The sequence below is a fragment of the Colossoma macropomum genome, unplaced genomic scaffold, assembly GCF_904425465.1.
Source record: "Colossoma macropomum unplaced genomic scaffold, Colossoma_macropomum, whole genome shotgun sequence".
NCBI classification, from domain to species: domain Eukaryota; kingdom Metazoa; phylum Chordata; class Actinopteri; order Characiformes; family Serrasalmidae; genus Colossoma; species Colossoma macropomum.
In genome coordinates this window covers 2,595,561-2,611,728 of record NW_023494799.1, presented here as the reverse complement: position 1 = coordinate 2,611,728, position 16,168 = coordinate 2,595,561, and the positions used below count along the sequence as shown (strand labels likewise).

General features: G+C 37.5%; 1 protein-coding gene across 2 annotated transcripts in view; it reads left to right on the top strand.

Moving 5' to 3' along the window:
• The window catches only part of sox2 (SRY-box transcription factor 2), a 75,677-nt gene extending 66,373 nt beyond the window's left edge, over nt 1-9,304 (top strand). For both annotated transcript variants that reach the window (XR_005008138.1, XM_036586851.1), the window contains 2 exons: nt 8,623-8,682; nt 8,916-9,304. The gene's annotated coding sequence lies outside the window, so the exon portion shown is untranslated. The remainder of the gene's footprint in view (nt 1-8,622; nt 8,683-8,915) is intronic.
• The last annotated feature ends 6,864 nt before the right edge of the window (nt 9,305-16,168 follow it).

Genomic DNA, 16,168 nt, shown 5'->3' with positions numbered 1-16,168 from the left:
GAGAGAGAGAGAGAGGGAGAGGAAGATAAGCATGCGGGAAAAGCACAGACGGAGCTGAACAGCTCTTCAACCATGGGGTGTGTTTTAGAAGTGGTCATTAAAAGCTTATTAAAGTTCTGAATGGCCAGTAGCAGAAGTGGAACTGCAGTCCTTAGAGAATTAAGCAGCTCAGGAGTAAAATGTAGGGCTGTTTTTTACCACGTTGCACTGGAGTGGAACGACCTATTCGCTAAGAGTGGGCGATATGGTAAAAACACAATCGTTTTCATGATTCACGGTCATTTTCATGATTCACGATTATATATACAAAAGATTTGTTGATTTTTTAAAAGTGAGAATAAGTTCCTCTACAGGGAACAAACTTAAACACAGCATGATTTTACCAAATTTTAGTAAATTATGATAATCATGTTTGCAAAAACCAACAGATCAATAATTCATAAGCCTTAAAACTGACCAAATGTCTCCCTGTCTCTGTTCCTCGTTCTCATGATTTGTGGTGGTACCTGAATAATTCACAGTAGATACTGAATAATTCATAGTAGTTACTGAATAATTCATAGTAGTTACTGAATAATTCTTAGTAGATACTGAATAATTCATAATAGATACTGAATAATTCATAATAGATACTGAATAATTCATTATAGATACAGAATAATTCATAGTAGTTACTGAATATTTCATAATAGATACTGAATAATTCATCGTAGTTACTGAATATTTCATAATAGATACTGAATAATTCATAGTAGATACTGAATGATTTGTAGTAAATACTGAATAATTCATAGTAGATACTGAATAATTCATAGCAGATACTGAATGATTTGTAGTAAATACTGAATAATTCATAGTAGATACTGAATAATTCATAGTAGGTACTGAATAATTCATAATAAATACTGAATAATTCATTATAGATACTGAATATCTCATAGTAGATACTGAATAATTCATAGTAGATACAGAATAATTCATAGTAGTTACTGAATAATTCATAGTATTTACTGAATAAATCCTACAACATACTTACACCTTAGTTCTATAATAATACGCCTAAAGATTAACTGAATAATAGGTCCAAAGTTTAAGGGGTTAAAATGCTTCCAGGTGCCACAGCCTCTTTCTGAACCTCCATCTTCCAAATGCAGCACTCCTCTCTGGCTGTTTTGAATCGAGGACTCACTTCTCCTCACTTTCGCAAAGGCCGAGCTGCCGGCGGCCCCGCAAATCGGAGTCAATCTGCTCCATGATTTCAAATCATTTCGGCTGGTCTCGGAGGAGCAGGCTTCATCGGGCCTAACCCGGCTGATTCCACCTGTCAGACGTTTAACAGAGTGATGCTCTCCGAGCGCCGCATCGCCGCTGATTGTGTTTGATTGCGATGGAGTGCAGCCGGGGCTAGGCGGCTAAGTGCTGGTATCATCCTCTCCTGTCACATCAGTGGGAGAGGGAAAAAATAGTGGAAACACTGCTCAGAGCCGCGCACTCAGGCACTCTCAGTGGCATAAAGGAACGCACCGTTCTGCTATTTGGAGATACGACTGTGAAAACACAGGCTAACCGAGTGTGATAGTTGCTGCGTTTCTGACTGAAACGCTCACATGCAGCCTCCCTCGTATGAGTTCACGCTGTTATTAGGACGTCAGTGTTTGGGTGGCAGAAGTGTTTGTCGGGCGTGTTGACTGTGTAGGTTTGTTTACATCGGTGCTAAATGTCACCTTTCGTTCTTAAGTTTATCCTCCATTAGCCGTGCCTGCGCTCTCCGCTCTGCATAGCATGACTCTGACTCTGTCAATACGTTTCCAGGGCAAAGGTGAAAGTGACTGTGCTCCTGTGTAAATATTTCTCCAAGGCTACGGGTGGAATTATTAGCGGCTAACAGCATGTCGCAGTGCCTCAGTCTGGGAGACTGGCCTTCTCTCACTTTCCGGTCTTAAAGGAACAGTTTGACCAAAAATTCCAGCGCTAGATAACTGGTAACCACTGATTAGCACTTTGTAAGTGGTGGAGACTCGATTTCATTCATTGCTAGCCGTGAACTTTTGGCAGAAGTGTTGTTTACATTGCATTTTCCCCACCTTTTCACAACTGATCTATCCATGCTCCACCTACAAATGCTTAGCAATCGTTGGCAAGTTTTGCAAGCTTTACGTAACGTTAGCAAAAATCCTATCCAACCTAGCAACCCAGTTTTTGTCAAATTATGTACATCATTCATTTTAAATGTTTCTCTATTCTGTATATGTGTGAAAGCTCACACTGTTAGGATAGACTGTGTTTAGGTTTTGCCATCTAATCAAGCTAATCAAACATTCGCATGGTGGTGAATTCATTGTAGGTGTGGGCAGTATGATAACGTTTTATTATTATGAGTTACATCACATCACAGTTTTAATAACATGGTTCATTTTGATCTCTTATCAGGGTTAAAAAAAAAAAACTTAAAATCTTGTGAAGCCAATCATGTACCAAAAAATGTCTTAAAGTATTGTGATGCTATACTTCCTCAATGCTAACTGGTGGCAATCAGCTTTCATTTATTGTTTGGTGGATGTATCCTTCTCATTACATATTCACCACTTTTTCATAATTGACCTATCCATTCTGCACCCACAAACATGTTCTTACTTATTCTTCATATTCTTACTTACATATTCTTAGCAATTGGTGCTAAGTAGGAGGAGCTTTACAGAACTTCAGCAAAAATCCTGTTCAACCCAGCAAAATTGTAAGTCAGTGTTCATCAGATTACATGCATTGTTTATTCTGAATATTATTTATGTTGTATATGTGTTGCAGTTCACTTTTTTTTTTATCTAAACAAGCTAATGGTAGCATGATGGCAACTTTGTTGCTGTTCCCCAATTGGCTAGTTTCGATTAGCTACAACAATACAGTCCAGCTGAGTGGTGTCGCATTTTAAACTGGAAACTCAACATCATGTAGCAAATTTGAATGGATTTTTACCAGCATTCTGTACAGCTTGTCCAACCTCAGTAGCTAGACCGAGTCAGAACTGTTCACAGTGGTGGTGATAGGAACCAGACGTCCACCTCTAAAAGCTCCCTCACAGAAAGTTACTACATGAAACGGTTATGAATTCACTGCCTGATGACTGAGACACTGTTTTATGATATTAAGCTTTGGGCTACAATGTATTTCTTAAAATCCGTTCATGGTGGAGGGATACATGCAGGGTGCTGTGAGGCAAAATAGTCCCCAAAGAAAACTTATTTTTCCCACAATTTGACCATCATCAACATATAAAACTCACATGTAGGTTCACTGGTGGTTTTGGATAGTAAATAAAATGTCTATGTTTGTGTTGTAGTCATGGCGACCCCTGGTTCCTATCACCACCACTGTAAAGACATCTGAACCATTTCACACCAAACCACTCTGAATCTCTCTGTATGATTCAAATAGACTGTAAAACTGTATTGTATGTAATTATGTATGATGTGCTTGATTCATTTTTGATTGACTTTTTTCAGTTATTGCATTGATTTGATGTATTTTATTCATGTATAAATGCACACTTGAATGAAGTACATTGAAAGTGCTCTATTTTTCCCCCTATAAGCATGAATAGCATTAGCGGCGTGAATCCTGCAGTCCAGAGTGCCGAGGAAGCTTCCACTTTCCGAAAGGCCCAGCGCTGGTGCATGTTTGTGAGCAGTGATTCTGACTGTCGTTAGGATTTATGGGTCTGTGAACGGGGCTGTTTAGAGTGCGTGTGCGCGTGTGATGATTAATGAGGTATTTTTGGCAAGTTGGCAATACTCATCAGTGCCACGGCAGTTTTGTTTCAAAAGTGCTGGTGCTGGAGAAAGAGGGATTTCAGCCCCTCTGCACTGTGTGATGTCAGCAAGCGGGACAACAAAAGAGGAGCCCAAATCCGTCCTGTTTGCAGCATTACAGGGGCCCGAGCTGGGCTGAGCACAGCCCTCTTTTCACTGGGACAAACATACCACAGCACACACACACACACACACACACACACGGGGGGGGGGACTACAGCCCGACAAACTCCCACCCGCTCCTTCAGCATTCATACATTTGTGCTTTTATTCATCAGCAGCAGCAGCTCTGTAAAACATTACTTTTAGCTAAAAACTAAAAACTGTAAAAAACTGTAAAAACATTACAGTCTCAAAAATGAATTTGCGTGAAAATGAGTTTTATTCAGCTCAGATAATCACTTCTAATGAAACAGTGCAAAGCAAAATATTAATTAAGATGAACTAAATCAACATTTACATCAAATCAAACCCAAAAACACCACAAATCAACTCTTTACAGTGTGAGTAACCTGGCTGTCTGCAAATTTAGACTTCAAACTGTAAGTTAACACAGTGTGGGACTTCTGTAAACTGTTTTAAGAATCAGAATCAGAATCTTTATGTGCCCAATTTAGACGTTTGGGGAATTTCTCCTGTGAAGGTTTCAACAAAAACTCCAATACAATAACTTACGAAATACACAAGAAAATATGTGCACTGTAAATATTGATTTTGCTGTAAGGAAAAAAGTGATTGATAATTCCAAAGTAAACTAATACACACGTTCTGAAGTTCAGGATCAAAAGTTATTTCTAAGTAATTTGTGTGAAAAATTGGCTAATATTTACTATTCACTAACATTTCTGCAAACATATTTATTATAAGTGAAAACTCTGTAGTCAAGTATACTGTGAGCATTTACAGTGTAATACACAAGATGAGCAGAGGGTGATATATACAGTCACATTTTTAAACATAGAGATGGGTTTCCAGTTTAAAAAATCCAATGATTTCTATTTTTTAGTTGAGAAAATAAAACATAAATTTGTGTAAATAAGTTAACGCATCCTTAACAGAGAACATACATCAGCACATTTTAATGCACAATTACTGTTCATTACTGTTTATGTTATGTACTGAATTTGAAATACTGGGGGAAGAAACATATATTATGGACTTTGCAAAAGTTATGGCACCATTTCAAATTTTAATAATTTTAATAATTTTAATTAATAATAATTTTTTGGCCTTATTTATTTTCTTTGCTATACTTTTACTATCATACATTTAGATTTACACTTTTCAGTTCCTTGTTCTTTTGCATAATGTTCGGCTATGTTATAAATGAGGTTCATACTCAATGTACTGAGTGTAAATAAGGGTTGAGTGATTGATTGATTCAATGTGTTAAAGGGGAGTTAACGAGGAATTTTTCAAAATTTCCTAATTATTTAATTGAAATTTAAATCAATGGTGTGATTACCCTTTAAAATCGGCAAATAAATAGAAATTGTGCAGTAAAATTTGCAGAAAATCCCATATTTTGCTGTGTTCTCTGTTAAAAACGTGTTAACTCATTTTGTCTTAGACGTTCAACAGAACATGGAATTCAGCAGGGGGTGACCGTGGAGGTTTGGGGGGGGGGTGCAATGTACGTTTGCAATAACTGAAAGTGCATATGTGCAACCGGGAAACTGACTACAGAAGGGGAATTTGGGGACTCCAGCCAGAGAAATACAGTGCATATGACATGCATTACCATTTGTGCTTTAACCCCTTAAATGGCCGCCGGTGGGCCCAAAGTTTTATTACACACTCCTATAAGCTCAGAATAGCTCAGCCAGGTTGCACTGAAGTCGCTGTAGCAACTGAAAAATAAGCTTTAGTATGTAATAAGCCTGGATTTCAAGGGGTTAAAGTGCATGTGCAACTGATCTGGACAGATTAAGGCAGTCTTTTCAAATTAAAGCTCCAAATCTTTTGTAGCAGTGTATTATTTTATTCGTCTGCATGAGTAAACTAAACCCTGAGCGTTATCGTGAGTTCAGAAGAATCCAGCAACCACCAATTAATTAATTACAGCAAACTTTCATGCCATTTTTTCTCCTCACCCCTGTGATTTAGCGCCGTGGAATGAAAAATGGCTCTAGCCTGTGCTTGAGAAAGTACTACGTCACCGTAAGCGGCTATGCGTGCCATTTATTAATTTCTCATATCCAGGTTGAGATGTTTTAGAATTAGCGAATTCAGCTCAAGCGCACACCTTTGTTTGTTTAAAGCCTGAGCTTTGACACACCAAAGCCTCTCATGTTTTTACTTGCAAATCAGGATTACGGCCTCCATGAAGATTTCTAATGGAGAGCAAGCGCAATTACAGTTAATATGCTTGTCCAAGCTGTACCAGCGCACTCAAAGGAAGAGCTTTTTTTTGCCAAGAGGCTGAGCACTCTACAGTACAGCAGCTGGAACTGAGGAGAACCTTAACTCGGTTTAGTGTTAAGAAGAATAAAATAGCATGGATTTTTCTAAAAAACAAAGATAATCTGTTTGTTAAGGGTTTGTTTGTCTGAAATTGTTACTTTTTAATGGAGTACACTCTCAAAAATGGGTTCTTCAAAGGTTCTTCAGTAAGGCAAACAGTTACAAAAAGAACCATGACAACTCAATGAGCCATTTTAATGCTTGTTATGGTTCCTTGCATGGTTCTTCTCCATGATGGGGACTCTGCAAAGTTCAGCCTTAGAAGCTGGTTGATCATTTTCTGAAGTAATCAAACACATTCAGTGGCGTTGAGGTCTGGACTCTGGGGTGGTCAGTCCATTGTTCAGCTTCTTTGTTTGACGTGTCCGTCTCCTTTTCTCAGTGAGGTTCTTCTTGACAGCTACACATCCTTTCAGACCCACAGCGCTGAGTCGTCTTCTCACAATGGAAGGATGGACAGAAACACCTGTGGATGTTTTCAGATCTGAAGCAGCTTGATTTTCTCCTCTCTCTCAAAGATGAAAGCTTTAAGTGCTGTTTATCTGACGGGGGCAGTTTTGGTGTCTACCAGCTCTTCCAGGTGGTTGTTAGGAGCCACATTTTCTCTGTAGCTTTTAATCAGCTTTTGAAGTTTTTAATCTCTGCAGAAATATCCTGAAAACAAATAATTTGTACTTGTTTTTGTACTTCTATTTCATTTTCATGGTGCTAAGAGGAACAACACAGTTTTTACTTCCACAGCACAACAGACAACAAGCAAATATTGGCCGTATTACATATTTTGGTCTGTCTATAAGTCTGTACTGATAAACAACAGGCTCTAATGGCGGAGGAGCACAGCTGTACCCTGAGCTCGCTGAGTCATAAAGCTACCCTGTTTACCGGCTCCATTTCAGCCCATTTTTCCTCCCAGCCATTGGAAACAGGAGACGGGCAGTGAGGGAGTGGCGGCGCTTCCCCACTTTTGCTTTTGTCTCTCCTATCCCACTAAAAAAGAAACAGCTTAACGATACTCAGACCTGTTTACTTAGAACCTCAGAAATAGTCCCTGCCATCTATGACGGCTACACTTACAGTCCTAGTAAGTTCTGGTAAGGCCAAAAGAGCAGGGAAACGATGAAGGAGGGCCATTGTGGATCCCTCCAGAAACTCAACAAGCGCTCTTTATGACGGGGAAGAATTATGATGGCCGTGCCGAAGAGCGGATCAGTGAAATCTCTGCTAGCGGAGAGAGATAAGGCCGGCGATTGTCACATACTGTAACACAGCAGCCTCCATTCATTAGCAAGTCCTCGCGTAATAAACTGCTGCAGGAACGAACGGCAGCTGGACGATGAAGCTTCGCACACAACGGCAGCCTTTCTCCGTCCGGCCCTGAAAACTTTGTGAAAGGCCAGACGCTCTGTGAAGTCCTCTGTGATTCCACAGCCTGAGCACAGACTCCAATAGACGTTTGTTTTGGGGGAGCAAACAAGGGCTTCTCTTTGACTAAATAAAGAAAAATAGACTCTTCAAGAAGCAAAGCAAAAATCGATACACAGGCTTGTGCTGACTAACCTGGAAAAATGCATTTATTCTCCCTTTTTGATTCAAATATTAAACTTTCTACACAGTTCTTGGGTAAAAGGTAAAAGTCTTTCAGTTGGAAAAGAACATTTTGTAGAAGTTCTACCAAACTTTACAAACAGTCTTCAAATTATCTTCCACTGAGATTGGTTTAGGGAATGGTTCAGATGTCTTTACAGTCGTGGTGATAGGAAACAGGGGTCGTCATGACAACAACACAAATATAATTTTATTTACTATCCAAAACCACCAGTGAACCTACACGAGTCTTCTGAGTTTATATGGAATGTTGATGATGGAAAATAGTGGAAAATCTTAAAAAAATAAGTTTTCTTTCGGGACTATTTTGCCTCACAACACCCTGCATATTATGTATCCCTCCACCATGAATGGATATTAAGGCCAAGATCTTCTCAAAACTATCAGAAAACAGTGTCTCAGACACCAGACAGTGAATTCATAACCATTTCATGTAGTAACTTTCTGTGAGGGAGCTTTTAGAGGTGGACGTCTGGTTCCTATCACCACCACTGTGAACAGTTCTGACTTGGTAAGTTTGTTTAGAACAGAGCGTTTCACACCAAACCACTCTGGATGACTCTGTTTACATCTTAATGATTCAATTACATAGAATTTTTGAAGAATTCCCCTTTGTTTTGCCTAAGGATAAATTCCAGGGATAAAAATCCTTTTTAGTCTTGGCTTAGGCTTAATCTGGGTCTGGGAAACTACCCCCCTTCTCCTCTTTTTGTCCCTCTAACACTTTATTCATTCTTGTTTCTTGCAGAACTGGTGGGAACCAACATGAAAATTATTAGAAGAAAACAGGCCTGAAAAGGGAAAAAAGGTAATGTTCTCTTGAAACTTTAGACATTTTTACTTCAACATTGGTGGCCTAGAACGTAATGGTTCTGTTTGCTGGCCACTGACAAAGCAATTCCACACATCTTAAACGTTTGAAAACATTTGCACACTCAAACATACTCCTACATTCTTCAGATGCACCAGCCAGGTGGAGAACATCACCAAATCCACGAGTGTGAGTTGTCCATTGTGTGCTTTCCTGTCTCTTTTACACAGGAATGGGGGTAAATTCCAGTGGAACCGAGATGGGTTAAATTCCAGATCATTTCATCTCAACTTTGAAATGCAGTGGGGAACCTTCAGGACCTTCTAGGCCCTCGGAGAAGACCTAACGATTTAAAAGAACTAACAAGAAAACATCTGCACTTATTAGGTCATCAAGTTTTGATTTACAGGGGGACCAATTTCATGAGAAAAAACATTCTTCTGGAAGTTCTAGACTACTGCTTAGTGATTTAAGCAGGTTTGGGTCAGTTGTTAGGAATGGAAAACAGCGGCAGCAGCTCTATGTCAGAACTCTTTACTGAAAGAGTCACTGTAACACTGATACATACAAGCTCAGATACATGTTAATGTCTGTAAGAAGATTCAAATAAAATATATGGAGTGTCTTTTACAGGCTTCAACTGTCTATTTTTAATCTAGTACAGACAAAAAATGTTTGTGTGCGCCAACATTAGCTTAGTGCTAGCATACTTTAAGAAACTCACAGGGATACGGGGATTCACGGCCTGTCCTGGAGGCCTAGGTGTAATAGTCACAGTTCACCACTGCTGTCATCATACCACAACACATACATACAGCCTTTAAAGGCGGTCCTTCATGAGTTCCTTGGTAAAGGCATCAGACATACAGTACTGTGCAAAAGTCTTGTGCACCAACACACATCATGTCAGACTTGTACTGTGCAGGGTTTGTTTATCAAACCTGATATTGAATGATAAATACAAATAATAATGGACCTCCATGAGGAGAAATTTAGAAATGGTTCCAAAATAGAAGCCATATCGCCCCCTACACTTCCTGTAGTGTATTACAGTCTGTCAGAGTGACTGTGTGGATCATATGAACATTATAGAGGCTTTTTAAATGAAACAGTAGAAGCCATATCGCCCCCTACTCTTCCTGTAGTGTATTACAGTCTGTCAGAATGACTGTGTGGATGATATAAACATTATAGAGCTCTTTTCAATAATCAGTGGTAATTAATCATTGAAGCTTATTTATAATATATATATATATATATATATATATATATATATATATATTTACACATATATATTATGAGGGGAAGTAATGTGGCATTGCTGTCACTGTGGAGGTATATAGGGTGAAGGGAAGAGGGGGGGCCACTGTGGAGCGCATTTGGAGGGACACTGCTCTGTTGGGGGTGCCTTTACTTTTGCATGGTGGGTCATTGTGGCTCCTGATCATCCTTCCGACAGCCTCCCTCTGATGGACGGCAGAAAGGAGGGGTAGAGGTGCACTTGTCTTCTGGAATGTGGCAAGTTCCTGCAAACTGTTTGCCTTTGTGCTGGAACGACTGTGAGCTCCTGTTTTCTCACCTTCTAAACCAGCCCACGGGTTCCAGCCCTGTGTGGAGAAAATTCCTTCAGCGAGGTCAATGCATCAATTCATAATCAATGTCAAACATAAACTTCTGAGCAAGTCGTTTTAGCAGGAACCACTACTCTTTTTTAGACCCTTAAACCTGCTACCTCTCAAAACGTTGTATGTGCTGGTTTTAGACTTTATTTAAACCTTTAAACTCACATAAGCACATAAATAATTGAATGAGGGAAAGTTTTCTTCAGTTAAATAAGGACAAAACAGAGATCATTGGCTGTGGCAATAAAGAGAAGAGACTTAGTATTAGCGAACACCTCAAACCCCAAAACAAATCAAGACCAAACAGACTTAGATCTCACTTTCACTACCCATATCAAAGCAGTCACCACAACAGCCTGATATCATCTCTAGAATCAAAGGTTTTGGGGTCTCAATAAGACCTAAAGAAGCTCATCCATGCTTTTATCTCCAGAAAGGTGGACTGCTGTAATGGTCTCTTAACTGGACTTCCCAAAAAGACCATTAAACACCTGTAACTTATTCAGAATGCTACTGCTAGAGTTTTAACCAGAACTAAGATTAGTATATTACCAGAACCAGGATTATTAACCATGATTAACCAGAACCAGGATTTTTAACCAGAACCAGGATTATTAACCATTATTTACCAGAACCAGGATTATTAACCAGAACCAGGATTATTAACCATTATTTACCAGAACCAGGATTATTAACCAGAACCAGGATTATTACATTACATTATTAACCAGAACCAGGATTATTAACCATTATTAACCAGAACAAGGATTATTAACCGGAACCAGGATTATTACATTACATTATTAACCAGAACCAGGATTATTAACCAGAACCAGGATTATTACATTACATTATTAACCAGAACCAGGATTATTAACCGGAACCAGGATTATTAACCGGAACCAGGATTATTACATTACATTATTAACCGGAACAAGGATTATTAACCAGAACCAGGATTATTACATTACATTATTAACCAGAACCAGGATTATTAACCGGAACCAGGATTATTACATTACATTATTAACCAGAACCAGGATTATTAACCGGAACCAGGATTATTACATTACATTATTAACCAGAACAAGGATTATTAACCATTATTTACCAGAACCAGGATTATTAACCAGAACCAGAATTATTACATTACATTATTAACCAGAACCAGGATTATTAACCATTATTTACCAGAACCAGGATTATTAACCAGAACCAGGATTATTACATTACATTATTAACCAGAACAAGGATTATTAACCATTATTTACCAGAACCAGGATTATTAACCAGAACCAGAATTATTACATTACATTATTAACCAGAACAAGGATTATTAACCATTATTTACCAGAACCAGGATTATTAACCAGAACCAGGATTGTTACATTACATTATTTACCAGAACCAGGATTATTACATTACATTATTAACCAGAACAAGGATTATTAACCATTATTTACCAGAACCAGGATTATTAACCAGAACCAGAATTATTACATTACATTATTTACCAGAACCAGGATTATTAACCATTATTTACCAGAACCAGGATTATTAACCAGAACCAGGATTATTATATTACATTATTAACCAGAACCAGGATTATTAACCATTATTTACCAGAACCAGGATTATTAACCAGAACCAGGATTATTAACCATTATTGACCAGAACCAGGATTATTAACCAGAACCAGGATTATTAACCATTATTGACCAGAACCAGAATTACTATGTTACATAAATAACCAGAACCAGGATTATTATATTAAATTACTTCAATTCTAAAATCTTCACGCTGGTTTCTGTTTAGTCATTGAACAGAGTTTAAAGTGCTGCTGGTGTTTCAGCCCGAATGAATCACTGATACGTTTACAGAATATAAAGTGAGTGGGTCGCTATGATCTGTGGACTCAGGTCAGCTAGTCAAGCCCAGAGTTCAAACTAAACATGATGAAGCATCACTCAGCTGTTATGCACCTGGAACAAACTGTCAAAAGACCCTATATGAGCTCCGAATGTAGAGATTTTCAAGTCCAATAAAAACATTCCTCGTGTGCTAATGATTGAGCTCTAAGACTCTCTATTCTTACTGCACTTTACCTTTAATAAGCTAATCTTATTAACAATTAAGCCCTTTATTTTATTTCTTTATTTTTAAGTGATTTTCACTCTTAAGCACTTTTCCTTTAGATGTTCCTTTTTGCTTTTATTTGTGTAAAGCAGACTGAATTGCCTTTGTGTATAAAACATGCTATATAAATAAATTTGCATAAACTTGCCTAAATTTCAATACCTCACTCTCATAACTTACACATTACTTTCATAATAGTTACCGAATAATGTATGTTTGCTCCATATTATGTCTTTGGATTAATAATAAGCCCAGAGTTTAAGGGGTAAAAGTCCTCTAAGAATCGCTATCAGTCTTGACCAAAGTTTTCATTTCAGTCCTCAGGCTCTTTAGGCTCCTTTGCTGTAGAGTTTGCTTCCAGCCATCCCTTTTGGGGAGCATCTGGGTCCAGAGCAAATTTGAAAGCAGCTCCGAGCTGAAGCTCATCCACAGAGATGTGGGTTTATGTTTACAGAGTCATTTTTTGTAGCTCGTAGCTCAAATAGAACTCCCACCAGGATATTTGCTATCATTACCCGAGCTCATGGCGGTTTAGCACAGGCCAATTAAGACTGATGGCTGGCTTATCCACTCGTTGTGTTCCTCTAAGGACAAATGTGGCTGGGATCACGCGTCCCATTGTCTCGCATTAATTAATAAAAGTTGGGTTTACTTTAGACTAGGCTGGGATATTGGAATAAGACAGGCAGAATAAAGGGAGAGATATTCAATAAACCACAAATCAAATACGCAAACCTCCAATGACTAATGACTGATTTCGTGGAGGTCAAAGGCAACTCCAAATAACTCATAATAACTCGTAATAACTCATAAGCACACAAGAGCAGTTCAACATTAAAAAGCTCAGAACTTCAAGCACAGTTTTCACAGATAGAGAGTTTGAATTTTTGGGGTAAGATTTGATAAATATGTACCTTTTTGAATCTTTAACTTGTTAAAATATGGGATTATTCAGTAACTACTAAGAATCATTTAGTAAAGTGAATTGTTCAGTATCCAGGATGAATTATTTAGTAACTACTCTAATTATTCAGATGAATTATTCACTGTCTACTACAAATTATTGAGTATCTACTGCAATTTATTCAGTATCTACTATGAATTGTTTAGTATAGGCTGAATTATTCAGTATCTACTGTGAGTCATTCAGCAAATACTATGAATTATTCAGTATCTACTATGAATTATTCAGTATCTACTATAAATAATTCTATATCTACTATGGTTTATTCAGTATCTACTATAAATAATTCTATATCTACTATGGATTATTCAGTATCTACTATGAATTACTCAATAATTACTATGAAAGTAATGTTTAAGTTCTGCTGTTATGAGAACTGAAGCGTGGCCTCACATACAGTTCCATAGAGTTCACTGGGTTAAAGTTTGAATCAAAGAACATCTGAATAAGAAAGATTGGATTTTTACATTTGAATCTTTAGGAAGTTCAATCAAAGAAAGTTTGAGTGTTTAAATTTGAATCTTTAACCCCTTGATAACCAGGGTCCATTAGGTCCAGGCTTCCACTCCTCACTCCTATAATTTGAGAATAACTCAGCCAGTTTGCAATGCTTTCCATCTGATTACTGAATAATAGCTGTGGGTTTATATTAAGCCTGGAAATTTATGGAAAAAAAGTTTGAATCTCTAGACAATTTTTTTAGTTAAAGAAAGTTTTAAGTTTTTCATTTGAATCTTTAGAAAGCTTTGAACAAAAGATAGTTTGAACCCTAAATTTGAACTTTTGGAGAGTTTTGAATCAAAGAAAGTTTGAATCTTTAAATTTTAACCGTTAGTTTTAAAGATTGACGGATTGTTGGAAAGTTTTGAATAAGTGAAATTCTGAATATTTACCTCTTGACCCTTTGAAATCTCAGGCGTATTACACACTATTATTACACAAGACTTATTATTCAGTAAATACAGGGACTTCAGTGCAAACTGGTTGAGCTATTCTAAGGACATAGAATTGTGCAATAAAACTTCATTCAGTGGGCCCTGACCATTTAAAGGGTTAACTAGCCCATGAGGTCTAGACGTACTTTCCTCACTCCTATAACTTAAGAACAAGCTAAGCACTGTTGTCCATTTCATAATAATAAGTCCTAAGATCTCCTGGGAGTTTTGAATCTTTAGAAAGTTTGGATAGTAAATCTGAATCATTAACAAGTTTTGAATCATAGAAATTTAAATCTTTAAATCTGAATCATTAAAAAGTTTTGAATCATAGAAATTGTAATTTTTAAATCTGAATTGTTAAAAAGTTTTGAAGCATTGAATCTTTAAATTTTTGTGAATCATAGATTACTGAATTTTAGTGCAGTCATGAATTCAAGCTGTGTGTGTGTGTGTGTGTGTGTGTGTGTAGGGGGCAGGAGGTTGGACCCCAGCTTCCTCCCACATACCCCAGCATGGGGCAAGGAGGAGGGGGGTGCAGGGCATTATGGGTAGGAGGGGCATTAAGGATAGGAGGGGTAGCCTGTCTAAGGGCTTTTGTCACTGTGTGGGGGGGGTAACAGTGGGATCCAACAGGGAAGGAAACTTACCCCATCCTCCACACACACACACACACACACACACCCAAGCACACTTTCTCCACCTCCTTCTGCAACGAAAGGGGGTCGGGGGGGGTGGTGGTGGGTGAGAGAAAGCACGTTACATGCTTGCAAATCAGCTCACTGAGTATTATTCTTCTTACTGTGGGGACACTTTCTCCTACAAACACTTCTGCCCGGGGGGATGCTGACCCATCACTCCATTTACTGCGACTAAGCTCAACACAAATCTCTCTGACATCAAATAAAGTCTCCTCTGCATTAATGTTACACACTGAACTGTAATGATATGTGTACCATACATTTTGCTCCAGTCTGAGTAAACAGAATATATTGCAGTTACATTTTTATTTGGGTGTCAGCAATTAACTGAACTGAACAAGCAAGTGATAATCAATAAAAGAGATCAATACTTCTGCAGGTGGTTAAGAGGTTAAAGAAGCAAAACTTTATTGATTTTGAAAGATTCAAATTTAGAGATTCAACTTTCTTTGATTCAGAGCCTTCTAAAGATTCATATTTAAAAACTAAAACTTTTTCTGATTGAAAAGTTTTGAAAGATTCAAATATCAAAACTCAAAATTACATACACTGTCTTTAATTTATAATTTCAAAAGATTATAATTTAAATGCTCAATCTTTTTTTGATCCAAAACTTTCTAAAGAATCAAATGTAAAGATTCAACTTTCTTCAGTTCAAAACTTTCTAAAGATCCAAATTCAAAGATATAAGTTGTCTTTGATTCAAAATTTCTAATTGAAATATCTGATTGATATTTAAAGGTTCAAACTCTTTCGGAATTAAAACTTTCTAAAGATTCAAATGTAAAGATTCAAACATTCTTTGATTCAAAACTTCCTATGATGCAAATGTAAAGAACTTTGATTCAAAATTTCTAGCGATTGAAATTTAAATGTTCAAACTTTTAAAAGGTTCAAATATGTAGAGTCAAACTTTCTCTGACTCAAATATGTCTAAAGATTGAAAGTTTACAGATATAAACTGTGTTTCATAAAACATGTTGTAGATTCCAGCTTTATCCCTTAAACTCTAATGGCCTGTATGTGGGTTCAGTTCCTCACTCTCACAACAGAACTTTAACTTAAACCCTGAATACTAATCCTTTAACCTCAAGAGGTTAAAGACTGAACATCATCATCAATGAT